This window comes from Salmo salar, chromosome 11, assembly GCF_965601325.2.
Source record: "Salmo salar chromosome 11, fSalSal1, whole genome shotgun sequence".
Lineage (NCBI taxonomy): Eukaryota > Metazoa > Chordata > Actinopteri > Salmoniformes > Salmonidae > Salmo > Salmo salar.
This window is the reverse complement of record NC_138301.1, coordinates 81928547-81945632: the sequence shown is the minus strand read 5'-3', so window position 1 is coordinate 81945632 and position 17086 is coordinate 81928547. Positions and strand designations below refer to the sequence as shown.

At 46.8% G+C, this 17086-nt stretch overlaps 1 protein-coding gene across 1 annotated transcript in view; it reads right to left on the bottom strand.

Moving 5' to 3' along the window:
• The window catches only part of LOC106562955 (epidermal growth factor-like protein 7), a 51894-nt gene extending 35294 nt beyond the window's left edge, over nt 1-16600 (bottom strand). Inside the window, exon 1 of the mRNA XM_082958092.1 lies at nt 16325-16600. The gene's annotated coding sequence lies outside the window, so the exon portion shown is untranslated. The remainder of the gene's footprint in view (nt 1-16324) is intronic.
• Nucleotides 16601-17086: the final 486 nt, after the last annotated feature.

Genomic DNA, 17086 nt, shown 5'->3' with positions numbered 1-17086 from the left:
AGCTTTGTACAGGTGCAGTGATCTGTGAGCTGCTCTGACAGCTGGTGCTTAAAGCTAGTGAGGTACTAGTGGTGTGAGAGTAAATGTCATTCCAGTTAATCTGTTCTGTCATATTGTAAATGCATGTTAATGTTGAACCCTCACACTTTTTGTAGCTTTAATAAGTCAAGAATATGAGTTCCTTAAGTGCCTATGAATATCCCAATGTTGGAATAGTTACAGATGTTATAATATTTAAATAAGAATGTTTCTAAATGTACAGTTGAAGTCGGAAGTTTACAAACACTTACAGTTGAAGTCGGAAGTTTACATACACTTAGGTTGGAGTCATTAAAACTCATTTTTCAACAACTCCACAAATTTCTTGTTAACAAGCTAGTTTTCGCAAGTCGGTTAGGACATCTACTTTGTGCATGACACAAGTCATTTTTCCAGCAATTGTTTACAGACAGATTATTTAATTTATAATTCTCTGTATCACAATTCCAGTGGGTCAGAAGTTTACATACACTAAGTTGACAGTGCCTTTAAACAGCTTGGAAAATGATGTCATGGCTTTAGAAGCTTCTGATAGGCTAATTGGCATCATTTGAGTCAATTGGAGGTGTACCTGTAGATGTATTTCAAGGCCTACCTTCAAACTAAGTGCCTCTTTGCTTGACATCATGGGAAAATCAAAATAAATCAGCCAAGACCTCAGAAAAAAAAGTAGACTTCCACAAGTTTGGTTCATCCTTGGGAGCAATTTCCAAATGCCTGAAGGTACCACGTTCATCTGTACAAACAAAAGTACGCAAGTATAAACACCATGGGACCACACAGCTGTCATACAGCTCAGGAAGGAGATGCGTTCTGTCTCCTAGAGATGAACGTATTTTGGTGCGAAAAGTGCAAATCAATCCCAGAACAACAGCAAAGGACCTTGTGAAGATGCTGGAGGAAACAGGTACAAAAGCATATATCCACAGTAAAACGAGTCCTATATTGATATTGCCTGAAAGGCGGCTCAGCAAGGAAGAAGCCACTGCTCCAAAACCGAACATAAAAAAGCCAGACTACGGTTTGCAACTGCACATGGGGACAAAGATCGTACTTTTTGGAGAAATGTCCTCTGGTCTGATGAAACAAAAATAGAACTGTTTGGCCATAATGACCATCGTTATGTTTGGAGGAAAAAGGGGGAAGCTTGCAAGCCGAAGAACACCATCCCAACCGTGAAGCACGGGGGTGGCAGCATCATGTTGTGGGGGTGCTTTGCTGCAGGAGGGACTGGTGCACTTCACAAAATAGATGGCATCATGAGGGAGGAAAAGTATGTGGATATTTTGAAGCAACATCTCAAGACATCAGTCAGGAAGTTACATTTTGGGTCTTCCAAATGGACAATGACCCCAAGCATACTACCAAAGTTGTGGCAAAATGGCTTAAGGACAACAGAGTCAAGGTATTGGAGTGGCCATCACAAAGCCCTGACCTCAATCCCATAGAAAATGTGTGGGCAGAACTGAAAAAGTGTGTGCGAGCAAGGAGGCCTACAAACCTGACTCAGTTACACCAGCTCTGTCAGGAGGAATGGGCCAAAATTCACCCAACTTATTGTGGGAAGCTTGTGGAAGGCTACCTGAAACGTTTGACCCAAGTTCAACAATTTAAAGGCAATGCTACCAAATACTAATTGAGTGTATGTAAACTTCTGACCCACTGGGAATGTGATGAAAGAAATAAAAGCTGAAATAAATCATTCTCTCTACTATTATTCTGACATTTCACATTCTTAAAATAAAGTGGTGATCCTAACTGACCTAAGACAGGGAATTTTTACTAGGATTAAATGTCAGGAATTGTGAACAACTGAGTTTAAATGTAGTTGGCTAAGGTGTATGTAAACTTCTGACTTCAACTGTATATTAAAATATGTAATGTGCAAAAACATTGAAAGAAATTTGAAGTTTGCAGTTTACAAACTTAAAATGATGAACATGAATGATATTTACTCTCACGGATATATAGGTGAAAGCCATGCCCCCAATAGGCCACACCTTTGGATTACCCAAACATGGGTTAATTTAACCATCAGTTGAGGTTTTATTAACTATTATGTTGGGTTGACCCAGGGATGGGTCTTTTTAATGTAATCCATAGGTTATTTTCAGGAGGCATGGCCTATTTGGGTTGTGGCTTTCAGATAGGTATATTTGGCCACGGGTGAGAGTAAATGTAATTCATGTTCATCATTTTTTGCACGTAAAATATTTTAATTTACAATTAATTAGTGATAGGAAACCAAGGCTTTCTGAAGGCTTTGGAGCTTTCACCAAATTGTGCTGAAAAGTGGTTCATTATTGGTTCACAATGCACATTAGTGAGGTCTGCTGGTCAGAATAAATAGCTGAGTGCGATTATCAGATAGACGGTTTTTTTCTCTCCACTGTTTTCATTAGAACGCCGTGGCGCAATGGTAAGTTGTTGGCTTTAATAGCCTATATACAGTTGGAATACCAGGTTTGCATCTTACATCATGCTTCCCTTTTTTGCCTTCAAGTTGACTATATTTCTAAAATGGAATCTACGGCATTATGTAGGATGCTTAAGACAGATGTTTATACAATACTAAATGAAACAAATGATTTCAACAACAGTGCAGAAAGTGTGGTTTCACAATTTTCTAAACAGTGTGCCTTCGACAGGATTTGACCTCATATCCTCACGTCACTGAGTTCCCTCCTCTACCCGCTAAGCTACCGGTCAGGTGAAACTACATATACAAAATCCTAACTATATTTGTAAGTACGTTGTCCAGTAGAGGTTGGTGTTTGAAACCAGCTTGGAATCAAAGAAACCAACGGAACCACGTTGAAATCAGTGTGATCTCGCATTTTGCAACACACGGTTATAAAAAGCATGCAATCAAACAAAGCTTCGGACGTCATTGACGACGTACTTCTGATAAAGTGATACATGCATTGTCACACTGCTTCGAAGTTAGCTGCTTAGAGATTTCGACACTTGCCTTGGAGCTCCGATATCAATCGTAACATCACTACAATTAATTACATCATTATTCAATTATATAACTGTAGAATACATATTTGTATGTTTAGTGTTAGAGAAAATTTGCATATTTTCTAAATGTCTCTCTTGATCAAAACATCTGGCCCCACCGCTGTGAACATCACACAGAGCTCTAGCTTGGCTTCCTGAAATCGCTAGGAACTCACCTTTCATCTCATATTAATCTAGTCCATCTATGACAAACAGAAAGTGTTTTTTGTTTATAAATTGATCTCTGAATGTGTTATAGAGATGAAACCACTCTCTCCTGCTGCGCTACGATGTAAGGATTGTCAGTGGCTGTGACATAGGGTTCAGCCAGGAGTTAATGGATAGTCGGAAGAGCGAAGAAAATGGTAGGAGGGACATCCCAGCATCAAGTGGTTTCAGATTTCACATCCTACGTCACACAGGCTCTGTGTCCGTGGGAACCAGGGCTATCGCTCAATGCAAGCCATTTGGATCTACGGATTTCCACAGATTGATTTATAAGCAAAAATGTGAGTCAGAAACAGAACCAAGCAGGTCTCCTAAACAGGAGACTTTACAGCCCAGCGTTAAACTACAAAGTGTCGGTGCTCATGTCACAGGATCCAACGAAAGTGGCGCCCCTCCTCGGTCGGGCGGCGCTCGGCGGTCGTCGTCGCCGGCCTATTAGCTGCCACCGATCGTTGTTTCTGTGTCGTTTAGTTTTGTCTGTCTGTTCCGCACCTGTTTTGTGTATGTCATTAGTGGGGACTTATTTAATGTGTGTTTTCAGTTGGGATTTTGTGCGGGATTGTTTATTGTCCACGTTGTGTGATCGACAGTTTGTTTTTGTGGAAGGATTTACCGGGCTGCGCTCCTTGCCTTAGAAAGTATATTTTGTTTGTGCTGTACAGGCGCAGTTAACTAATTACTGGAACTTTGTATAGCACCCTGTGCTTTTCGGCGTGTGTGTGAGTAGGATCATTAAAAGACACTCCAGCACCTCTGTCTCCTGCACTTGATTCCACCTATCCGCCAGTCCAAGTCAAACGTGACAGAATCCCGCACCGAAACTGATGGAGGCCGCTGGGTGCAAGGGGTTCCTCCTCCAACTGGAACTGTACCTGGCGACCGTCCGCCCCCCCCCTCCGACGAAGAGAGGGTGAGCGTCCTCGTCTCGTGTCTCACGGGTCGAGCCCTGGAATGGGCCAATGCGGTCTGGGATGGTCCAGACTCGGCCCGGGGTGACTACCCTGAGTTCACCCGCCTCTTCCGGGCGGTTTTCGATCATCCATTTGAGACAGGAGACGAGGACCGCTCAGGACTTCGCGTTGGAATTCCGGACTCTCGCCGCTGGATCGGGGTGGAACGAGCGGGCCCTGATAGACCACTATAGGTGCAGCCTTCGCGAGGACGTCCGCCGGGAGCTGGCATGTAGGGACAACACCTCCACTCTGGACCAACTGGTGGATTTGTCCATTAGATTGGACAACCTGCTGGCTGCCCGGGGACGTTCCAGTCGGGGCCTGTTCGTTCCGCCTACCAGTCCTCCCACTCCACAGCCCATGGAGATAGGGGGGGCTGCACCGAGGAGGACCGGAGGGGGGGTCTCTCCTGCACCCGATGTGGACGCAGAGGACACACTGTGGACCGGTGCTGGAGAGGTCCCTCCGGGAGTTCGGAGGGCAGGCAGAGCACTGCTTCGGCCCCCCAGGTGAGTCCGCACCAGCCACACCCAGAGCCCCCTGTCGAACACTTGTACACCTCCATTTGTTTTCCTAATTTTTCCCCTCACTTCCAGTATAAGGCGCTAGTCGATTCAGGTGCAGCTGGGAGTTTTATGGACCATGGGTTAGCGAAGAGGTTAGGGATTCCCCTGGTTCAGCTGGACCACCCCTTCCCCGTACACGCCCTAGATAGTCGACCGCTAGGGTCAGGCCAAGTAGGGGAGGTCACAGTGCCGCTGGTTATGCAGACGTGGGGGGGTCATGTGGAGCGTATCAGCCTGTTCATCATTGACTCCCCAGCGTTCCCAGTGGTACTGGGAATCCCCTGGCTAGCCACACACAACCCCCAGATTTTGTGGGGGCAGAGGGCTCTAACGGGGTGGTCGAGGGAGTGCTCAGGTAGGTGCATAGGAGTTTCCATCGGTGCGACTACGGTGGAGAGTCCAGACCAAGTCTCCACCGTGCACATTCCCTCAGAGTATGCCGATTTGGCTATCGCTTTCAGTAAGACAAAGGCGACTCTATTACCACCCCATCGACGAGGGGATTGTGCGATAAACCTCCAGGCTGACGTGGTTCTTCCTAGGAGTCACGTGTATCCTCTGTCTCAAGAGGAGACAATGGCTATGGATACATACGTCACTGAGTCCTTGAGACAGGGATACATTCGGCCATCTAAATCCCCCGTCTCCTCGAGCTTCTTTTTCGTGAAGAAGAAGGAGGGAGGTCTGCGCCCGTGCATTGACTATAGAGGTCTAAATGCTATCACAGTGGGTTTCAGTTACCCGCTACCTCAAATTTATTTTTATATAGCCCTTCGTACATCAGCTGATATTCTCAAAGTGCTGTACAGAAACCCAGCCTAAAACCCCAAACAGCAAGCAAAGCATGTGAAAGAAGCATGGTGGCTAGGAAAAACTCCCTAGGAAAAACTCCCTAGAAAGGCCAAAAACCTAGGAAGAAACCTAGAGAGGAACCAGGCTATGAGGGGTGGCCAGTCCTCTTCTGGCTGTGCAGGGTGGATATTATAACAGAACATGGTCAAAATGTTAAAATGTTAAAATGTTCATAAATGACCAGCATGGTCAAATAATAATAATCATAGTAGTTGTCGAGGGTGCAACAAGCACGTCCGGTGAACAGGTCAGGGTTCCATAGCCGCAGGCAGAACAGTTGAAACTGGAGCAGCAGCACGGCCAGGTGGACTGGGGACAGCAAGGAGTCATCATACCAGGTAGTCCTGAGGCATGGTCCTAGGGCTCAGGTCCTCCGAGAGAAAGACAGAAAAAGAGAATTAGAGAGAGCATATTTAAATACACACAGGACACCGGATAAGACAAGAGAAATACTCCAGATGTAACAGACTGACCCTAGCCCCCCGACACATAAACTACTGCAGCATAAATACTGGAGGCTGAGACAGGAGGGATCAGAAGACACTGTGGCCCCATCCGATGATACCCCCGGACAGGGCCAAACAGGCAGGATATAACCCCACCCACTTTGCCAAAGCACAGCCCCCACACCACTAGAGGGATGTCTCCAACCACCAACTTACCGTCCTAAGACAAGGCCGAGTATAGCCCACAACGATCTCCGCCATGGCACAACCCAAGGGGGGGGGGGCGCCAACCCAGACAGGAAGACCACGTCAGTGACTCAACCCACTCAAGTGACGCACCCCTCCCATGGACGGCATGGAAGAACACCAGTAGGCCAGTGACTCAGCCCCTGTAAAAGGGTTAGAGGCAGAGAATCCCAGTGGAAAGAGGGGAACCGGCAAGGCAGAGACAGCAAGGGCGGTTCGTTGCTCCAGCCTTTCCGTTCACCTTCACACTCCTGGGCCAGACTATACTTAATCATAGGACCTACTGAAGAGATAAGTCTTCAGTAAAGACTTAAAGGTTGAGACTGAGTCTGCGTCTCTCACATTGGTAGGCAGACCATTCCATAAAAATGGAGCTCTATAGGAGAAAGCCCTACCTCCAGCCGTTTGCTTAGAAATTCTAGGGACAATTAGGAGGCCTGCGTCTTGTGACCGTAGCGTACGTGTAGGTATGTACGGCAGGACCAAATCGGAAAGATAGGTAGGAGCAAGCCCATGTAATGCTTTGTAGGTTAGCAGTAAAACCTTGAAATCAGCCCTTGCCTTAACAGGAAGCCAGTGTAGGGAGGCTAGCACTGGAGTAATATGATCAAATTTTTTGGTTCTAGTCAGGATTCTAGCAGCCGTATTTAGCACTAACTGAAGTTTATTTAGTGCTTTATCCGGGTAGCCGGAAAGTAGAGCATTGCAGTAGTCTAACCTAGAAGTAACAAAAGCATGGATTAATTTTTCTGCGTCATTTTTGGACAGAAAATTTCTGATTTTTGCAATGTTACGTAGATGGAAAAAAGCTGTCCTTGAAACAGTCTTGATATGTTCTTCAAAAGAGAGATCAGGGTCCAGAGTAACGCCGAGGTCCTTCACAGTTTTATTTGAGACGACTGTACAACCATCCAGATTAATTGTCAGATTCAACAGAAGATCTCTTTGTTTCTTGGGACCTAGAACAAGCATCTCTGTTTTGTCCGAGTTTAAAAGTAGAAAGTTTGCAGCCATCCACTTCTTTATGTCTGAAACACAGGCTTCTAGCGAGGGCAATTTTGGGGCTTCACCATGTTTCATTGAAATGTACAGCTGTGTGTCGTCCGCATAGCAGTGAAATTTAACATTATGTTTTCGAATGACATCCCCAAGAGGTAAAATATATAGTGAAAACAATAGTGGTCCTAAAACGGAACCTTGAGGAACACCGAAATTTACAATTGATTTGTCAGAGGACAAACCATTCACAGAGACAAACTGATATCTTTCCGACAGATAAGATCTAAACCAGGCCAGAACTTGTCCGTGTAGACCAATTTGGGTTTCCAATCTCTCCAAAAGAATGTGGTGATCGATGGTATCAAAAGCGGCACTAAGATCTAGGAGCACGAGGACAGATGCAGAGCCTCGGTCTGACGTCATTAAAAGGTCATTTACCACCTTCACAAGTGCAGTCTCAGTGCTATGATGGGGTCTAAAACCAGACTGAAGCGTTTCGTATACATTGTTTGTCTTCAGGAAGGCAGTGAGTTGCTGTGCAACAGCTTTTTCTAAAATTTTTGAGAGGAATGGAAGATTCGATATAGGCCGATAGTTTTTTATAATTTCTGGATCAAGATTCGGCTTTTTTAAGAGAGGCTTTATTACTGCCACTTTTAGTGAGCTTGGTACACATCCGGTGGATAGAGAGCCGTTTATTATGTTCAACATAGGAGGGCCAAGCACAGGAAGCAGCTCTTTCAGTAGTTTAGTTGGAATAGGGTCCAGTATGCAGCTTGAGGGTTTGGAGGCCATGATTATTTTCATCATTGCGTCAAGAAATATAGTACTAAAACACTTTAGTATCTCCCTTGATCCTAGGTCCTGGCAGAGTTGTGCAGACTCAGGACAATGGAGCTTTGGAGGAATACCCAGATTTAAAGAGGAGTCTGTAATTTGCTTTCTAATGATCATGATCTTTTCCTCAAAGAAGTTCATAAATTTATTACTGCTGAAGTGAAAGCCATCCTCCATTTGCGAAGGCTGCTTTTTAGTTAGCTTTGCGACAGTATCAAAAAGAAATTTCGGATTGTTCTTATTTTCCTCAATTAAGTTGGAAAAATAGGATGATCGAGCAGCAGTGAGGGCTCCTCGATACTGCACGGTACTGTCTTTCCAAGCTAGTCGGAAGACTTCCAGTTTGGTGTGGCGCCATTTCCGTTCCAATTTTCTGGAAGCTTGCTTCAGAGCTCGTGTATTTTCTGTATACCAGGGAGCTAGTTTCTTATGACAGATGTTTTTAGTTTTTAGGGGTGCAACTGCATCTAGGGTATTGCGCAAGGTTAAATTGAGTTCCTCGGTTAGGTGGTTAACTGATTTTTGTCCTCTGACGTCCTTGGGTAGGCAGAGGCAGTCTGGAAGGGCATCAAGGAATCTTTGGGTTGTCTGAGAATTTATAGCACGACTTTTAATGCTCCTTGGTTGGGGTCTGAGCAGATTATTTGTTGCAATTGCAAACGTAATAAAATGGTGGTCCGATAGTCCAGGATTATGAGGAAAAACATTTAGATCCACAACATTTATTCCATGGGACAAAACTAGGTCCAGAGTATGACTGTGGGAGTGAGTAGGTCCAGAGACATGTTGGACAAAACCCACTGAGTCGATGATGGCTCCGAAAGCCTTTTGGAGTGGGTCTGTGGACTTTTCCATGTGAATGTTAAAGTCACCAAAAATTAGAATATTATCTGCTATGACTACAAGATCCGATAGGAATTCAGGGAACTCAGTGAGGAACACTGCATATGGCCCAGGAGGCCTATAAACAGTAGCTATAAAAAGTGAGTGAGTAGGCTGCATAGATTTCATGACTAGAAGCTCAAAAGACGAAAACGTCATTGTTGTTTTTTTTTTTGTAAATTGAAATTTGCTATCGTAAATGTTAGCAACACCTCCGCCTTTGCCGGATGCACGGGGGGTATGGTCACTAGTGTAACCAGGAGGTGAGGCCTCATTTAACACAGTAAATTCATCAGGCTTAAGCCATGTTTCAGTCAGGCCAATCACATCAAGATTATTATCAGTGATTAGTTCATTGACTATAACTGCCTTGGAAGTGAGGGATCTAACATTAAGTAACCCAATTTTGAGATGTGAGGTATCACAATCTCTTTCAATAATGGCAGGAATGGAGGAGGTCTTTATACTAGTGAGATTGCTAAAGCGAACACCGCCATTTTTAATTTTGCCCAACCTAGATCGAGGCACAGACACGGTCTCAATGGGGAAAGCTGAGCTGACTACGCTGACTGTGCTAGTGGTAGACTCCACTAAGCTGGCAGGCTGGCTAACAGCCTGCTGCCTGGCCTGCACCCTATTTCATTGTGGAGCTAGAGGAGTTAGAGCCCTGTCTATGTTCGTAGATAGGATGAGAGCACCCCTCCAGCTAGGATGGAGTCCGTCACTCCTCAACAGGCCAGGCTTGGTCCTGTTTGTGGGTGAGTCCCAGAAAGAGGGCCAATTATCTACAAATTCTATCTTTTGGGAGGGGCAGAAAACAGTTTTCAACCAGCGATTGAGTTGTGAGACTCTGCTGTAGAGCTCATCACTCCCCCTAACTGGGAGGGGGCCAGAGACAATTAATCGATGCTGACACATCTTTCTAGCTGATTTACACGCTGAAGCTATATTGCGCTTGGTGACCTCTGACTGTTTCATCCTAACATCGTTGGTGCCGACGTGGATAACAATATCTCTATACTCTCTACACTCGCCAGTTTTAGCTTTAGCCAGCACCGTCTTTAGATTAGCCTTAACGTCGGTAGCCCTGCCCCCTGGTAAACAGTGTATGATCGCTGGATGATTAGTTTTAAGTCTAATACTGCGGGTAATGGAGTCGCCAATGACTAGGGTTTTCAATTTGTCAGAGCTAATGGTGGGAGCCGTCGGCGTCTCAGACCCCACAACGGGAGGAGTAGAGACCAGAGAAGTCTCGGCCTCCGACTCTGACTCGCTTAATGGGGAGAACCGGTTGAAAGTTTCTGTCGGCTGAATAAGCGACACCGGTTGAGCATTCCTACAGCGTTTCCCTCCAGAAGCCATGAGAAAGATGTCCGGCTGCGGGGACCGTGCGAGGGGGTTTATACTAACGTTACTATCTGTACTTACTGGTGGCACAGACGCTGTTTCATCCTTTCCTACACTGAAATTAACCTTGCCTAACGATCGCGTCTGAAGCTGGGCTTGCAGCACAGCTATCCTTGCCGTAAGGCGATCGTTCTCCTGTATATTATAAGTACAACGACTGCAATTAGAAGGCATCATGTTAATGTTACTTAGCTTCGGCTGTTTGAAGTCCTGACGAACCATGTCCAGATAAAACCTCCGGGGTGAAAAAGTTGAATGAAAAAAGTTGAGTGAGGGAAAAAGTAAAAATATACGGTAATGAAAAAGTAAAAAACCGTCAGGTATCAAAGTAAGATCGGCAACAAAAACGCACAGCAGCGTAAACAAGTCTGCAAGTTGTGACCGGAAACACGGAAACAGGAAACACGGAAACAGGAAAAACTCCACACACAGAGACGCATACTAAGCTCTCCTTTGCTCTCCTTTTACCTCTCATTGCTATGGCAGTAGAGTCATTTCACGGGGCGTGCTTCTTCACGAAATTGGATCTCAGGAGTGCGTATAACTTGGTGCGTATCCGAGATGGAGACGAGTGGAAAACCGCATTTAGTACCACATCTGGCCATTATGAGTACCTCGTCATGCCGTATGGGTTAAAGAATGCTCCCACCGTCTTCCAATCCTTTGTGGACGAGGTCCTTAGGGACATGCTCGGGCAGGGTGTGGTGGTGTACATCGATGACATCCTGATCTGCTCCGCCACACGCGCCGAGCATGTGTCCCTGGTGCGTAAAGTGCTTGGGCGGCTGCTGGAGCATAACCTATACGTCAAGGCTGAGAAATGTGAGTTCTTCAAAAGAGCCGTCTCATTTCTAGGATATCGCATTTCCACCTCGGGGGTGGAGGTGGAGTGTGACCGCGTGACGGCTGTGCGTAATTGGCCAACCCCAGCCACTGTGAAGGAGGTGCAGCGGTTCTTGGGGTTCGCTAATTATTATCGGAGGTTTATCCGGGGTTTTGGCCAGGTAGCAGCTCCCATTACCTCACTGATGAAGGGGGGGGGGGCCGGTGCGGCTACGATGGTCAGCAGAGGCGGACAGAGCCTTCCATCGTCTGAAGGTTCTGTTTACCAATGCACCTGTCCTGGCGCATCCGGACCCCTCTCTGCCATTCATAGTGGAGGTGGACGCGTCCGAGGCTGGGGTAGGAGCTGTGCTGTCGCAGCGTTCGGGCGTTCCTCCGAAGCTCCGCCCATGCGCGTTCTTTTCTAAGAAGCTGAGCCCGGCAGAGCTCAATTATGATGTGGGGGACCGGGAGCTGTTAGCCGTGGTCAGGGCTTTGACGGTGTGGAGACATTGGCTTGAGGGGGCACGTCACCCTTTTCTCATCTGGACCGACCACCGTAACCTGGAGTATATTCGGGCAGCGAGGAGGCTTAATCCCCGTCAGGCGAGGTGGGCCATGTTTTTTACGAGGTTTAACTTCACTCTCTTGTACATTCCAGGTTCCCGGAACCAGAAGGCTGACGCACTGTCGCGTCTCTACGACACCGAGGAGCGGACCATCGATCCTACTCCCATACTTCCCGCCTCCTGTCTGGTGGCACCGGTGGTATGGGAGGTGGATGCGGACATCGAGCGGGCGGGTCGATCAGAACCTACTCCGCCGCAGTGTCCCGTGGGCCTGAAATACGTTCCGCTTGGTGTTCACGATCGCCTGATCCGATGGTCCCATACTCTACCCTCCTCGGGTCATCCTGGGGTGGAACGGACAGTGCGGGGCCTGAAGGGGAGGTACTGGTGGCCCACCTTGGCTGAGGATGTCCGGCGTTATGTCTTGTCCTGTTCAGTATGCGCTCAGTGTAAGGCTCCTAGGCACCTACCTCGAGGGAAATTACAGCCCCTCCCTGTTCCACAGCGGCCCTGGACTCACCTCTCGGTGGATTTCCTTACGGATCTCCCGCCGTCTCAGGGGAACACGGCGATCCTGGTCATTGTGGACAGGTTCTCTAAGTCCTGCCGTCTGCTCCCTTTGCCCGGTCTTCCTACGGCCCTGCAGACCGCGGAGGCCCTGTTCACTCACGTCTTCCGGCACTATGGGGTGCCCGAGGACATCGTATCTGATCGAGGTCCCCAGTTTACGTCCAGGGTATGGAAATCGTTTATGGAGAGGCTGGGGGTTCCACCCCGAGAGTAATGGGCAGGTAGAGCGCATCAACCAGGATGTGGGCAGGTTCCTGCGGTCGTATTGCCAGGACCGGCCAGGGGAGTGGGCGCAGTTTCTGCCATGGGCCGAGATGGCCCAGAACTCTCAGCGCCACTCCTCCACTAATCTGTCACCCTTCCAGGTGGTGCTGGGGTATCAGCCGGTCCTGGTGCCATGGCAACAGAGCCAGACAGAGGCTCCTGCGGTGGAGGCATGGGTCAAGCGCTCTCAGGAGACCTGGAACGCGGTCCAGGAATGTTTAAGGAGGGCGAGCGAACGGCACAAGGAGAGCGCTGACCTCCACCGCAGTGACGCCCCCGTGTTTAACCCGGGGGATAGAGTCTGGCTCTCGACCCGGAACCTGCCTCTCCGCCTGCCCTGCCGGAAGCTGGGTCCGCGGTTTGTGGGGCCGTTTAAAGTCCTGAGGAGGATAAACGAGGTGTGTTACAGGTTATAACTTCCTTCGTATGACTGTATTAACCCCTCGTTTCATGTGTCTCTCCTCAGGCCGGTGGTAGCTGGTCCGCTGCAGGACAGTGAGGTGCTGGAGGCCCCCCCGCCCCCCCTGGACATCGGGAGGAGCCCGGCGTACACAGTCCGAGCCATCCTGGACTCCCGACGTCGGGTAGGGGGCCTGCAGTACCTCGTGGACTGGGAGGGGTACGGTCCGGAGGAGAGGTGCTGGGTTCCGGCGGCGGACGTTCTGGACCCCTCTATGCTGCTGGACTTCCACCGTCGCCGACCGGATCGGCCGGCGCCTCGCCCTCCGGGCCGTCCCCGAGGCCGGCGTCGGGGGAGGGGTACTGTCACAGGATCCAACGAAAGTGGCGCCCCTCCTCGGTCGGGCGGTGCTCGGCGGTCGTCGTCGCCGGCCTATTAGCTGCCACCGATCGTTGTTTCTGTGTCGTTTAGTTTTGTCTGTCTGTTCCGCACCTGTTTTGTGTATGTCATTAGTGGGGACTTATTTAATGTGTGTTTTCAGTTGGGATTTTGTGCGGGATTGTTTATTGTCCACGTTGTGTGATCGACAGTTTGTTTTTGTGGAAGGATTTACCGGGCTGCGCTCCTTGCCTTAGAAAGTATATTTTGTTTGTGCTGTACGGGCGCAGTTAACTAATTACTGGAACTTTGTATAGCACCCTGTGCTTTTCGGCGTGTGTGTGAGTAGGATCATTAAAAGACACTCACCTCCAGCACCTCTGTCTCCTGCACTTGATTCCACCTATCCGCCAGTCCAAGTCAAACGTGACAGCTCAACCTTAACAGGTGTAGACAATACAAAATAACAGATGAACCAGAATGACATTTACTCTCACAGGTGGCCAAAAGGAACCATCTGAAAGCCACACCTTTACTAAGCCACGCCTCCAGTCTTCTGATCTGACTCGATGAGCTCAATAACCCAACTGTGACTCAACTGGCTGAGTCAAAATTAATCCAATGTGTGTTCTGTCCACTATTTACCCAGTACCGTGTTGTTTTAACCCAGCAGTTTTTTGAGTGTAGAAGTACCCTCATTTATCCATCTTACTTCCTCTCTGTCGTCTTTAGGATAGGGTGAGGGAAACTAGTAAACCGGTGAAGTAGTACTATGGAGAAGTTTGTCAGTAGTGTATCAATGTTCAGTTGCAATGTTGGTTTTACCATTCATGCCTAGGACCCCTACAGTAAAAATGCTTAGACCTCATACAAATACATGAAAATAGCCTTGACTAATTTAGTCCCTAGCTCTGTGCATAGCTAGAATGTGAGCACATATTTTAAACATGCCTTTTTATGGCCTCCCTCCCGTCCCGTTCACATTTCTTCCCCTTGTTGCCGTTGCCAACGGTCCTCGTCAGAAACTGTCATCGACGGCCAGGGAGAGATGGAATTTTATACACATTCCTCCCAAACTGCTCCCTCAGAAACACATGTGACAGTGATAGGCTTATTTACCATAGTAATCCATTCTCTCTCAATGAGGCTAGCGTTTGGAACAGTGGCAGCCATCTTGAATTTGAGCCAAAACATTCCCCAAAGTTGTTTCAGGAGGCTGTGTGAAGTGTGGACATTCACACCACAATAGTCCTAAATGATCTCTTCTAGTTCAGATGAATAATTACTTAATGTATAGTTTTGTTCAAATATTTGTTATGAGACACTAAGGCCCCTAGGCAAGATATGAAGTTACATAAAGACATACAGTATTTGTTGGCTATTCAATATTCCATTGTCTGTCAACTTTTGTAGTGGTTTGTCATCAATAATATCTGGCACTCTACAGCTTTGTGTTATTATTTCCAGGAGGTGTATCCCATTGTTTACAAACCCACTCATTAGAAAGACTGTGCAGTGTATGTGCACTGTTGGCCTTTTTTGTCATTTTATTAGTAATGTACTGTATTGATCAACAGTATGATACTGTATGAACTGAATACAGCAAAATACCATACATTTGCTTTACAGTACACTGTAAGACCTTTCTGTAATTTCAACAGTAAAACACTGTAGAATGCACAGTAAAATACCATAAATCTGTTTTACAGTATTAATGATGGTGCATTGTGGGAAAATGTAAAAGTTTGTATTTGTATTTATTAGGGATTCCCATTTCCTAATGTCTATGCATCAGCAACTCTTCCTAGGGTTCAAACAAATTAAGGCACTTACATCACACATAAAACAAAAGAAAACAGTACATCATATAACAGTTTTACACCAATAGACTACAATAGAAAATGTATAATACCACCATACAACAATATTACAATGTACGTGTGTGTAGAGTGCATGTGCTAGCGTGTGTGTGCGTAAGTGTGTGTCTGTACCTGTGTGGGTTTCACTTCACAGTCCCTGCTGTTCCATAAGGTGTATTTTTTATCTGTTTTTTAGATCTGATTCTACTGCTTGCACCAGTTACCTGATGTGGAATAGAGTTCCATGTAGTCATGGCTCTATGTAGTACTGTGCGCCTCCCATAGTCTGTTCTGGACTTACTGTAGAAGTCTATAATGAGTATCAACTAAAAGATCTGGGCAAGGACCTGGTGCCTTGCTACACCTGGGTGAGCTCTGACGACCAGTCATACTCCAGGATTTACCTCCTCCTCCTGGACCAGACCTCCACAGCATCAGGTACCACATCAGCCACTTTCTTCTCAGACCACAGACACCTCCCAGCGACACAGACTGTTATAGGAAAGGCACTGTGGAAACTGAACACCACTTTACTGACCACCAGATTCAACAACCAATGCATCACGCATTTGAAGAACTGGACCTCTCTCCTTGACCTTTTGGACTCCGCCATCGAGTGGTGGGAAATGGTCAAGAGGAGAACTAAACACCTTTACATCAAGGCAGGCAAAACAATAGCAAAAGGTAAAAAGAGAACAACTAAACAAACTCAACCAACGACTACAAGCCAATCCCACCTACAGCAAGCAGGCTTCGATCTGGCACCCGAAATAGCAGACACCAAACACAGACTCGCACTCTTACACAGGCAGAAACAGCAGAAAATCAAACACACAAGCAAAATCCAACACCTAGAAGAGGAAGAGAAATGCACCAAATACTTTTTCAAACAAATCAGATGAAAGAAACAGACAATAGATGCATTGAAAGATGACCAACAGACACTACTGACGATCAGGCCATCAATAACATCATTACAGACTTCTACAGTAATTTGTACTCACCTAAGACGAAAGATGACACACTGATCGACTAACTCCTCAGCCACAGCCACATAGCGCCAATCCCACAACACGACTTGTAGGAGGAAATGGGCCTGTCGCTGGATGAGCTCATCCGGGCTGTGCACTCATTAAACAAAGGTAAGACACCAGGTCCAGTTGGGCTCCCTACTGAGTTTTACGTAGCATTTTGGAAACACCTCTAAGTCAGTCTGGGGACAGTTTACAGTAGCATGTACAGGGATGGTTAGCTTGCACTCTCCCGCACTGAAGGTTAGCTCCTTCAGTGCGGGAGAGTGCAATCACTCTCCTGTACAAGGGAAAGGGAGAAGCTACTGAGCTCAAGAACTGGTGACGTATCAGTCTCTTGGGCTCAGACCAGAGTTTCCATTAGCCGAGAATAGCTGGCTTTTGGCAGATGGAAAAAATAGAAAAGCTGATAAATAAAATTGCAAGAAAAAATCCCATTGCCAAATAAGGCTTTTTAGCCTATTCATTGATGAAAATAGCAGTCGATGGAAATAGTGTACATTTGACTAGTAATGCCGGTCTATAGGTTAATTTGTATAATTTACTGGAATTAAATTGTGTGCAGTATATTCGTTATGTAGGCCTATCCTATGTATCACACGTGTAGCTCATAGCATACAGATACAGAGCCTTTGAGCTGCTACTACAGCATCTCAAACAGCAAATGCATAGGCAACGGAAGGCAGGCTTTATCAGCGCGTCACAAACAACTTTGCAATGAGCTGGAGGCAGTAT